This window comes from Eptesicus fuscus, chromosome 16, assembly GCF_027574615.1.
Source record: "Eptesicus fuscus isolate TK198812 chromosome 16, DD_ASM_mEF_20220401, whole genome shotgun sequence".
NCBI lineage: Eukaryota > Metazoa > Chordata > Mammalia > Chiroptera > Vespertilionidae > Eptesicus > Eptesicus fuscus.
The window spans coordinates 48,942,038-48,952,478 of record NC_072488.1 but is presented as its reverse complement, the minus strand read 5'-3'; the positions used below and the strand labels follow the sequence as shown (position 1 = coordinate 48,952,478).

Genomic DNA, 10,441 nt, shown 5'->3' with positions numbered 1-10,441 from the left:
GGGGGAGAGGAGCTGTGGGTGAGCTGGGCCCACACAGAGCACACCCCAGAGGCTAGCATAGGTGCTATGCACGCTCTTGCTGAGGTCACCTCCAGGGCTGCTGAGACAGAAGTGAGGTGTGAACTTCATATGCTCCACAGACTGACTCAGTGGGCTCTCACCTCTGCCACTCAGTGGTGGGAAGACAGACTGTGGAGCCCGTCCAGTAGGGGCAGCACATCCATCACCAGCCTCCTCTGAAGTCTGGAAGGAGAAAGGAACTGCATGTGAGCATGCACAGGGGTCAAGGGCAAGAGGCCAGGGCTGTAGAGCCCCAGCCTGCAGTCGCACCACACCCTGCACTTTACTTTCAAGTACAACCTCTTTTTTTGCCAACAGCAAAACATTTTTGCAATAGTAAGAATTGTAGGTTTGACTCTGAAGAAAAAAATAACTCAAATTACATTAGAGATTTCAATGTTGGTTTGTCACATCTTCGATGGATATTACCTGTTACCATTTCACAACATATGTAAATCAAACCACAGAGCTATCTGCCTTAAACTTATACAGTGAAAATATATCAATTATTTCTCAATAAAGCTGGGAAAAATAAACAGTGCCTAAGTAAATGGGAAAAAATGTGGTTATAGGTGTAGTGGATTGCATACATCATAACTAAAAAAAAGCAAATCAGGGTACACATGTATAAAATAGTATCATCTCGCCCTGGAGGCGTGCTCAGTGTTTGAGTATTGACCTATAAACCAGGAGGTAATCCATGGAATCCCTGTCAGGGCACAAGCCTTGGTTGTGGGTTGCAATCTCAGTAGGGGGCGTATAGGAAGCAGCTGATGAATGATTCTTTCTCATCATTGATGTTAGTATCTCACTCTTCCTTTCCCTTCCTCTCTGAAGTCAATACAACATATATTGAAATAAATATATAGTATCACCTCAAAAAGGTATCTGGATATATAAATGTAAGAAAGAGAAAAGGAAATACTTAGAAATGTGGACAGCCTCAGGGTCCACAGCTCAGGCTGTATTTGAAGAATTCCTCATTGGAAGGCTAATATATACAGTAAATGTTCATATTTGATAAACTTTAGACATGAGCCACAGCAAATTTTCTTTTAAAACAGTTTTTGCCATTCTTATTGCAAAATCTATATATATATACAAGATTTTATATATAGTGCTATGACATGCACTGACCACCGGGGGCAGATGCTCAACACTGCAGCTGCTGGGATGTGAACTGCCCATTTACAGAGAAACATCATTGCAAACCTGGAGTCCACAAGCAACACTCTGCTTTTCCCAAGTGGACACAGGCCTCGCCACCACCCTGATGTGACACCCCACCAAATCGCAGCCAAAAATGCCGAGACCCCCATGGCGCAAAGCCTACAGCCCAGCCAACCAATTTATTTCTAAGTTTTTCACAATAAATATTGAAAACATAAGGAAATTCTTCCTTTAACTATAACACCGTTATCACAAGAAAGAAGTTATAAATTTTTCATTATAAAATATCTGTCGATAATTATATTATCCAATTGTCCGTGAAATGACAAACATCTATACATATGAAGAGGTAATATGATAATTGTCCATTATGATGCCCCAGTAAGGAACAATTTGCATATTGACAGATCTGCTGGAGGCTGCATGTGCAGCAGGGGGTGGGAAAGCAGAACCAAGTACCCAGGTGTCTGAGGAGAGTGCCTGACAGGAGCCTGGACTGCCAAAAAGGAAGAGGAACAGCCAGGGTGACCTCTTCCACTCACCCTGCACGGACACCCTACCCCAGCCCCCGCACCCCTGGGGGGTTGGACAGACATGCTCCCTCAGCCCCTGAACCCCCGGGGACAGGGAGGCTGACCAGATGGGGAGAAGACCCAGCCTTGGGGGTAGCTGCAGCCAGAACCTCTGACTCCAGATTTCTTCCCCGGCCACCCCTGCCAGGTATGCCCACAACAATAGCATATCAGCGACCACCTGTCAGCGTCCCCAAGGCACCCGGGGCCCATGACCCACTGCTGTCAGGCCCCCTCCACTGGGGCCAGGCAGGCATCTCCTCCCTACAACTCCAGACCCAGGTGTAGGCAGGACTGAGTGGGCCCCAAGGGTCAGATGCTTCCAACCAACAGCAGCAGCACCATCTCTGCAGGGGAAGCACACTGAACCTAGCTGGGGGCACAGCGAAACCTGCCCTCCTAGCCCAAATGGCTCCCTTCTGGCCCAGTCCTCACCCCAGTCCAGGAGATTGGAGTCCCTCCCTTAGCAGGTAGAGCTGCGAATCAGTTACAGACAATTTAAAGAATGGCACCAAGCGGGAAGATTTGACAGTTATTTCCCCTTTGGCTTCGCTGGATCCCTAGCAGACCCTAATGCTCTGCCTCCCACCAGCACCTCCAGGGACTAGTACAGCTACAGGGCTCCTGGCCAGAGTCTGCTGCTCCGAGGCCTGCGGAACCCACTGTAAAGCTTCCATAGCTACAGTCCCAGGAAAAATCATGCCCTCCTCCCTTAATCAGCACCTGCTGCCTGCGAAGGTTCCCGTGGGGTTAAAAAAACAATCCCTTCCTGTTTAGACATCACTTACTTGATGAAACATTTCTAGGTTTACCAGCTCAGAACCTCCTCATGACAACCTAGTGAGGTAGGCGGAGAGCACATTACAGTTACCATGGTATATGCATATGGATTCAGAAGTGAAGCTCAGAGAGGAAAAGTGTCAAGTCCAGTGGTTCCCAAGGCGCAGCACACACCCCACGGGGGGAGAGGGGCAATTTGATTTGAAGTGGGGGCAATTCCAGAATGAGGTAACATTGAATTTTGTGCTTTGCTTATGGTTCTAGGGGGCCTCATGTACAGCATATCCTACATAATAGAAGGCTAATATGCAAATGACAGAATGGTGGAATGACCAGTCAATATGATTGGTGCTGACCAGCAGGGGGCAGACACTCAACACAGGAGCTGCCCCTTGGTGGTCATTCTGCTCCCACAGGGGGAGGGCCTCTCAGCCAGAAGCCTGGCTCATGGCTGGCAAGCACAGCAGAAGTGGTGGGAGCCTCGCTTGTCTCTGTGGCAACAATGCAAAGGATGCCTGACTGACAGCTTAGGCCCACTAAGGCAGTGGTAGGCGAACTGCAGCTGGCGAGCCACATGCGGCTCTTTGACCCCTTGAGTGTTTACCAAAGGCCAGCTTAGAAGTACCCTGATTAAGTTAATAACAATGTACCTACCTATATAGTTTAAGTTTAAAAAATTTGGCTCTCAAAAGAAATTTCAATCGTACTGTTGATATGCGTTGGCTAATTTGTTGGCCGACCACTGCACTAAGACATCAGTCGGACATCCCCCCAGGGCTCCTGGACTGCGAGAGTGTCCCCACCAAGGCAAAAATTTCATACACCGGGCCTCTAGTTAATGAATAAACAAGCTATATTCCCTCTGCACATTTAACATACTGAGTATATTTGCAAATTTAATCCATACTTACCTTCACTCATCCAAACCTGTAACTATGTCTGACATTTCTTCTTGAAGGTTTTTCTTCCTAGCTACTATATCCGAAGGAAATTTCTATTATAAAAGTAGCCCTGTGGTTTCAGCTCCTGTATTTCTATAAAATAAGCTGAGCTTCCTTTCACCAGATAGGCTCTTGTGAGGAGAGAACACTTCCTAGTGCATAGTGAGAAAAGTGAACTACAGAATGTGTGTATATTTCTTAAAAAGAAACATTTAAAAGTAATTGCTGAATTCCCACTCAGCACTGGGGATTCTTTGGTCCTAGCACAGTCCTGGCACCTTCTGGGAGGGAGATCTAGTACTGAAAATGCCTAGAAATGTCTGTAAAATAAACATTTGGCAAATGAATGAACAAGAAGCAAACACTGATAGAGAAGATGTTCCACTCTGCTGATTTAAAGTTTTCTTTCAAACGGAGATGTGATGCTTCCTGTTGTATTTTAGCTTCTTTGGATTATTAAAAGGCAGGAGCAGTGAAGTCTAATACAACAAAGTGCTGGGTTCAGAACCATGCGCAGTGGATGCATTGGGGGACCTCATACCAGTCACTTTATCTCAGTGAAGCAGTTTTATTCTGCAAAATAACTGATGAGTGTTGGGTTTTTTTTAAAAGTATTTTTAGTTATTAAATCCATTGGGGTGACACTGGTCAACATGAACATATAGGTTTCAGGTGTGGGTTTCTATGTTACAGGCTCTGTATATTGCACTGTGGGCCTACAGCCCCAAGTAGACTGATGTATTTTCATGTCAAAACTTGTGTTGAGCAAAGATGGCCGATTTCATGCTATCACTCCTGTATGACGCTCCCCAAGCATTGGGGAAAGGGCTTCATGTGAATGAAGGTGCCCTGGGAAACAGGGACTTCCGCTTTGTGAGTGCATGGGTTTGATCATGAGTTCAGTCATTCCCAGATTAATTCCCTGAACCTGTTTCTAAGGTCCTTTTCTGACTTCCCAGTGAGCAAAGACAGCCCAGCCTAGGCTCTCCTGTTGCTGCTTCTATGCTAAGCCCTTCCTGTTTCACTGTCCCCAGCTTTAGTAAATGTTCCCTCATAGTCACCTGGACTTGAATTCTGAAATCTTTCCTGTGCAAAGTCAAGAACCCATAGACAACAGGCAGGCCCTAGCCAAACCTGCTCAGAGACATTTCCCCTGTCTGGCAACAAAATCTTTTTCACTGTAATATGACTGATGATTTTACTGTTTTCTTAAAAATTATATTTTAGCAACCAGAACACTAAATCTCTCAAATGCCAACCTTTATGTTTCCTTGTTCGCTGGGTTTTAATCTCAGGTACCAATACCATATGTAAAACAATTAATACTGGAAGTAATATATGAATGGATGGAGAGACAAGTGAATAATATCAACTTATCTAAAACCAGCATAGTTCCAGTATAAAATGCCTATTCATTAAACTACTATCGTTGATGGCACCATCTCGTAAGGTGATGCCATTTGATGGCTGACTTGTTTATCAAAAATAGCATCTAAATGTACAAATCTCTTCAAGAAAATAAAGAAAATATTCTTCAAATAACTAAGATTGGTTTGTTATTTGGGAGAAACTTATTTTTGTGTGATTTCAGTTGATGGATTAGATTCCCAGATGGAAGTTAATACGTGAGTACATAGTATAAGGGTGTTTGCTGTTAGTGTTTATTATTTATTTATTAGTATATATTTACTAGAGGTCTGCTGCATGAAAATTCATGCACTGGAGTGGAGGCAGTCCCTCAGCCCAGCCTGCCCTCTCTCACATTCCAGGCCCTAAGTCGTGGGAGGTGATCCGGCTATCAGGGGATGGCAATGGCCCCATCACACCTCTGCTGCTGCCACTGTCTGTAGCACAAGCTTCAGTTGACCCTGGTTACCTCAGCTTCGGGCGGCCCTGGGAAGCCATCATCCAAGGCTTGCCTGTGCCTTGAGCTGGCCCTTGGAAGCTGGGAGCCTAAGGGGAGTGGGTGCCACGATCTTGTGGCTGTGGGTGCTGCCATCTTTGAGACCATGGCAGTTAATTAGCATATTTCCTCCTTATTGTCTGTGGGCACCACCATTTTGAGGGCAGGACAGTCAGTTAGCATGTTCCCCCCTTATTAGCTGTGGTCACCACCATCTTTGAGCCTGGAGTGGTCAATTAGCATATTCCCTCCTTATTGGTTGTGGTCACCACCATCTTTGAGCCTGGAGTGGTCAATTAGCATATTCCCTCCTCATTGGCAGTGGGCACTGCCATCATTGCAATGGCATGAGGGTCAAGTAGCATGATGCCTCTTTATTAGGTAGGATTAATTTCAGAGAGGAAGGGAGAGGAAGAAAGATATAGAAATATCAATGATGAGAGAGAATAATTGATTAGTTGCCTCCTGCGACCTGGGATGTGCCGTGACTAAGAATTGAACCAAGACATCCTGGTTCATACATCAAAGCTCAACTACTAAGCCCCCCAGCCAAGCTCCATTAGTGTTTATTTAGATGATCAACTTTCTTTTTAATATAAAAGTAATCCATGCTTATTTTAACCAAATATTCAAAGAGGTAAGGAGTAAAGTTAAATAGTACATTTTCCTCAGGGCCCACACACTCAGCTCCCCTGAGTTAAATGTTTAGTGTCAATTCCTACACAGCCTTTACTAAATAATGATTATATGAAGGATTTTGTCAGTGCCTGCCAGTTGATGTATTTGTTGCCCAGCTTTCCAATTTAGAAACAGCCAGAGAGTCACCTACATTCTCCAAATAATCACATAAGAAGCAACACATCCTGTTAGGCCACACTTTTTTTCCTTGTAGCCAGGTAAAAGCTGAGCCTTCTCTCTTTTTCCCAATGAAGCAATCCTACCTCTCAAGCTGCTTTTGAGTCTTAGACAAGTGCAAGTGATGGTGGCTGGCCATCTTGCTATATATAATAGCAATCTCAAATAAATAGTCTCAGTTGGTTCTAACTTGGTCTTTTTCTCCAGGCACTGCATGTCTCTGGGTGAATTAGCCCAGGGAAAGTGAATATGGTGATTTCTAGCATTTTAGATATCATCTTTCAAGACATGGAAGAATGATCACAAACGTTTTTTCTGGGAGCTGTTATTCTCAAGTGCATGAAGAAACAGATTCAGAGATCGAGAGACAGGGAGAGAGAGAGAGACAGAGAGAGAGAGAGAGAGAGAGAGAGAGAGAGAGAGAGAGAGAGAGAAAAGCAAACCTTCCAATGATGGGAAAGCATCTGGAAAAGGAGGATATTGATGGGAACAGGTAAACAGAACCATTTCACTCTTGTTTAAAACTAGAAATCAGAACCATAAAAAATGCTGAGCAGAGACAAAGTCGTATGCATCCCTCAACAAGAATTCTGCAACAACAAAAAGAGCTGATCACTCAAATCCCTCACCACAAGCCATGCCTACAAGTAACCTACTCTGCAGCCTGTGCTCAGATGGAGGAATTGCCATTGCCCTCCAGGCTAATGCACTTGCCTTTCAGAGAAGTGAAGTTGACACATGAACCTTTATAAATGTCAAAGAAATCTAAAAAAAAAACTCAGATTTTTATTGCATTCTTCACTCATGAACCAAAGTACAATGATTATTAAGTATGAGACACTCACAGGCTATCATGTAAAATAGATGTTGTTCAAAAATAACTTTCAGAAAAAGATAACATCAGACTATCACACTGATCAAACACAGATAAAATATATATAACTGATATGATATGTAGGGACCAGACAGAAATAATCATTGATTCAAAGGAAAAGTCAAAAGAGCCCAGATTTATTTTTATGGTTAAAAAAAAAATGTTGAGATGAACTGCAAATGCAACACATGGAATTGAGAACTGGGCTGTTTGTTCCAGGACAGAGTGGGATGGGGTGGGGAGGAGGTCACGTCAAGACTAGCCAGGAGCATACACATTTCCTCCCTCTTATAGAGAGTTGCAAAGTAGCATGAAGACGATGATGATGAAAAGGGCAGGACTCTGCTTTATGATGCATAGTGTTACATGGAAAGAACATTTTCTTCAGTGTGGAGTTTTAAAAGAATGAAATTCACAGAGTTAATAAAGGCCAACGTCCAATAACTCCTGAAGAGGCACCGAGTAACCAGATCGTGGCCTCAGTTTGGGTCAGAGCTGCCCACTGGGAGTGACTGTAGGAAAGTGGTTGGGAATGTCCAAGCGCTCAGTGGTCTAACCCAGCAGTAGGCAAACTCCTTAGTCAACAAAACCAAATATCAATAGTACAACGATTGAAATTTCTTTTGAGAGCCAAATTTTTTAAACTTAAACTATATAGGTAGGTACATTGTTATTAACTTAATTAGGGTACTCCTAAGATGGTCTTTGCTAAAAAATCAAGGGGCCAAAGAGCCGCATGTGGCTCGCAAGCCGCAGTTTGCAAACCACTGTTCTAACCTGTCAGTTAACAGGCCTAAGAGTACTACCTTTCAAACTCTAGTCCATAAAACAGAGTCCACTCCTCCCCTTCCCCCCCACTCCTAGCCTCGTGCCATGTTTATTATTTACCTTGTGTATTTCAGTTCCTGGGACTCTGTTTGCTAAATAATATTTACTGAATGGTCTCCATATGCTGTGTGTTGCTGTCTCTCCTGAGGAGTCAGGGATAGACACGTCTTCCTTCTTATTCAGATGCTATTACCCTCCTCTCTGTGTCCCACTCCAGCATGTGTGTTGGGAAAGGTGACGGCAGATATAAACATCTTGAGCTGCCTGGGCTGGGAAAAGGCAACAGAGAACTGTTGATATTATAATGTCATTTTTTAATGTGTTTTTATTGATTTGAGAGAGAAAGGGGGAGAGAGAGGTAGAAACACCAATGATTAGAGAGAATCATTGATAAGCTGCCTCTGCTTGCCCCCACCACGCACTGGGAACAAGCCCACAACCTGGGCATGTGCCCTGATGGGGAATCGAACTATGACGCTTGGTGCATAGGTCGATGCTCAAATACTGAGCCACACTTGGTAGGCATAATGTCCTATGTTTATTCTGCTTTTGACTCTAGGGACAAAACAGTGTTTGTTTCCGGTTCTGAGGCAAGAAGCACATAAAAGATGGGAGAAATAAAAGCTCATTGGATTAGCAGGACAAAACTGAAAGGAGTCTGGATTACCTGTGGTGGGAGGGTGAGGGATTCAGGTTATAAAAGCTTCTTCCTGTTAAAGCACAATTAGCCAAAGACAGTTTTAGTTGATCAAATGATCATTTATCACCCTTTTTTATATATACATTATTTCCTAACCCATGTTTAAAATTGAAAACAATAACAATTTTAAGGAAAACCTATAAAGATTTGCATCACTTACTTTTATTCAAGGTGCAAGGAAGATGGGGATTGAGCCCCTGTGCTTTCTGTAATTGAACCATCATTTGCCATGCAGTCCTCTTGGCAGCCACTTGAATGACACTGTGTCTGGCCTGTGGTTGCACAAGCAGGAATAGGCGATCTGCAGGGAGTGAGAAAGGTGAACTGGCAACGAGACAGACAGCTAAGACTAGGATGAGAGTGAGAAGACATCAGGAATAGATAAGAATACCATAAAGAGCCATGATTCCTTCTAGTTCCCGTCTCCATAATCTTTAACTACGCCCTACCCAGGTAGAAAGTATTGTTCCCTTATTTCCAACAAAAATTCCTTATTAAGAAGATTGGGGTCCACAGCAGCAAATCCAGGGGACTTCCCATCATCTGTGCTGGGACAGCCCTGTGGCTCCTTGTGCTCTCTCACCCACAAGCTCAGTCATTTCCTACTTGGGACACAATAGGTGTCCAGTGAATGACTTCTTCCTCTTCAGTCAGAGTCATGAAGATAAAAAGTAGACTCAGACATTTAGCTTCACAATTCTTTAAATCATCATTAAAATAATTTTTTTACTGTCTATGGGCCATAATGTATATGGAATTTGCACATTAAATATACCTTCATTTTTAAATTATTTTTTAAAAATTTTTTTTCATTTTTCTTTTTAGTACAAAGTTTGTTAAGAACAAATGTACATTAAATCTTGTTAAGCGCAAACACACACACACACACACACACACACACACACACGTCTTTCTAAATGACATGAGTCTACTATTTGCCCCCAGATTTCACTAGCAAGTGACGATTATTAAAAAGGAAAAATAACATTTATTGGCCGTTCGTAATGTTGTAGTATGGTGATCATGAGTATAGTGAAGAGCACATAGGAATGAAGTTCAAATAGGAAGTGGTCATCACATGGGTCTAAGGATGAGACAGAAGTGGAAATTCAAGGTGCCCAAGCAGCTGGGCATTTGACAAACAGAATGTCAGAGGCAGAAACCACATGGAAGTAGTCACCACATCTGCCTGTCATCTCCCCTCAAGGCATTTGCCAAGTCCTCCCTTGAAAGGGTGACTGACATCAAAAGAACAAGCAGAAAACAGGGGAGTGTAGGAGATTGAGACTAGGTCTCAGCAATTGGACCTGAAACTTTGAGAGAATCACACCCCACAGATGGACAGCGCTAGTTCACTTTAAGTGCACAGGAAACATTTACAATTATAGACCACATGCTGTTTCAACGGCCTGAAATCAGAGTATGCATGCTGATCCCAGTCAATTTAATTTATAAACAAACATAGATAACTAGAAAATCCTGAAATGTTTGAAAACCAAGCAATAAAGTTTTAAATAACACATGGGTCATAGAGAAAATCACATGAAAATAAGAAAAAAAAATGAACTAAAAACAAAAAAAGATATATTAGAACAGTGATTTGCAGCTGAAGTAGTTTTAGAGGTAAATTACAGTTTGGAAAGCTTATAGTAGAAAAGAAAATAATACAAATTGTGTACAAGAGGCTTACATGTTCTGCTGGATTTTAATAATTTTAGAAATACTTCTTCCTGATTGTTGGCCCACACCTTCCCTCTT

The 10,441-nt window shown here is 43.0% G+C and overlaps 2 long non-coding RNA genes across 2 annotated transcripts in view; both read right to left on the bottom strand.

Moving 5' to 3' along the window:
• LOC129151827 (uncharacterized) overlaps window positions 1-10,441 on the bottom strand; it is a 105,704-nt gene that overhangs the window by 72,819 nt on the left and 22,444 nt on the right. The gene's annotated exons all lie outside the window — the stretch shown is intronic.
• LOC129151832 (uncharacterized) lies at window positions 215-8,871 on the bottom strand. Its single transcript, XR_008558495.1, has 3 exons — window positions 8,844-8,871; window positions 8,651-8,693; window positions 215-243 (listed from the first exon to the last, which is right to left on the bottom strand). It is a non-coding gene; the product is annotated as an uncharacterized LOC129151832 (long non-coding RNA).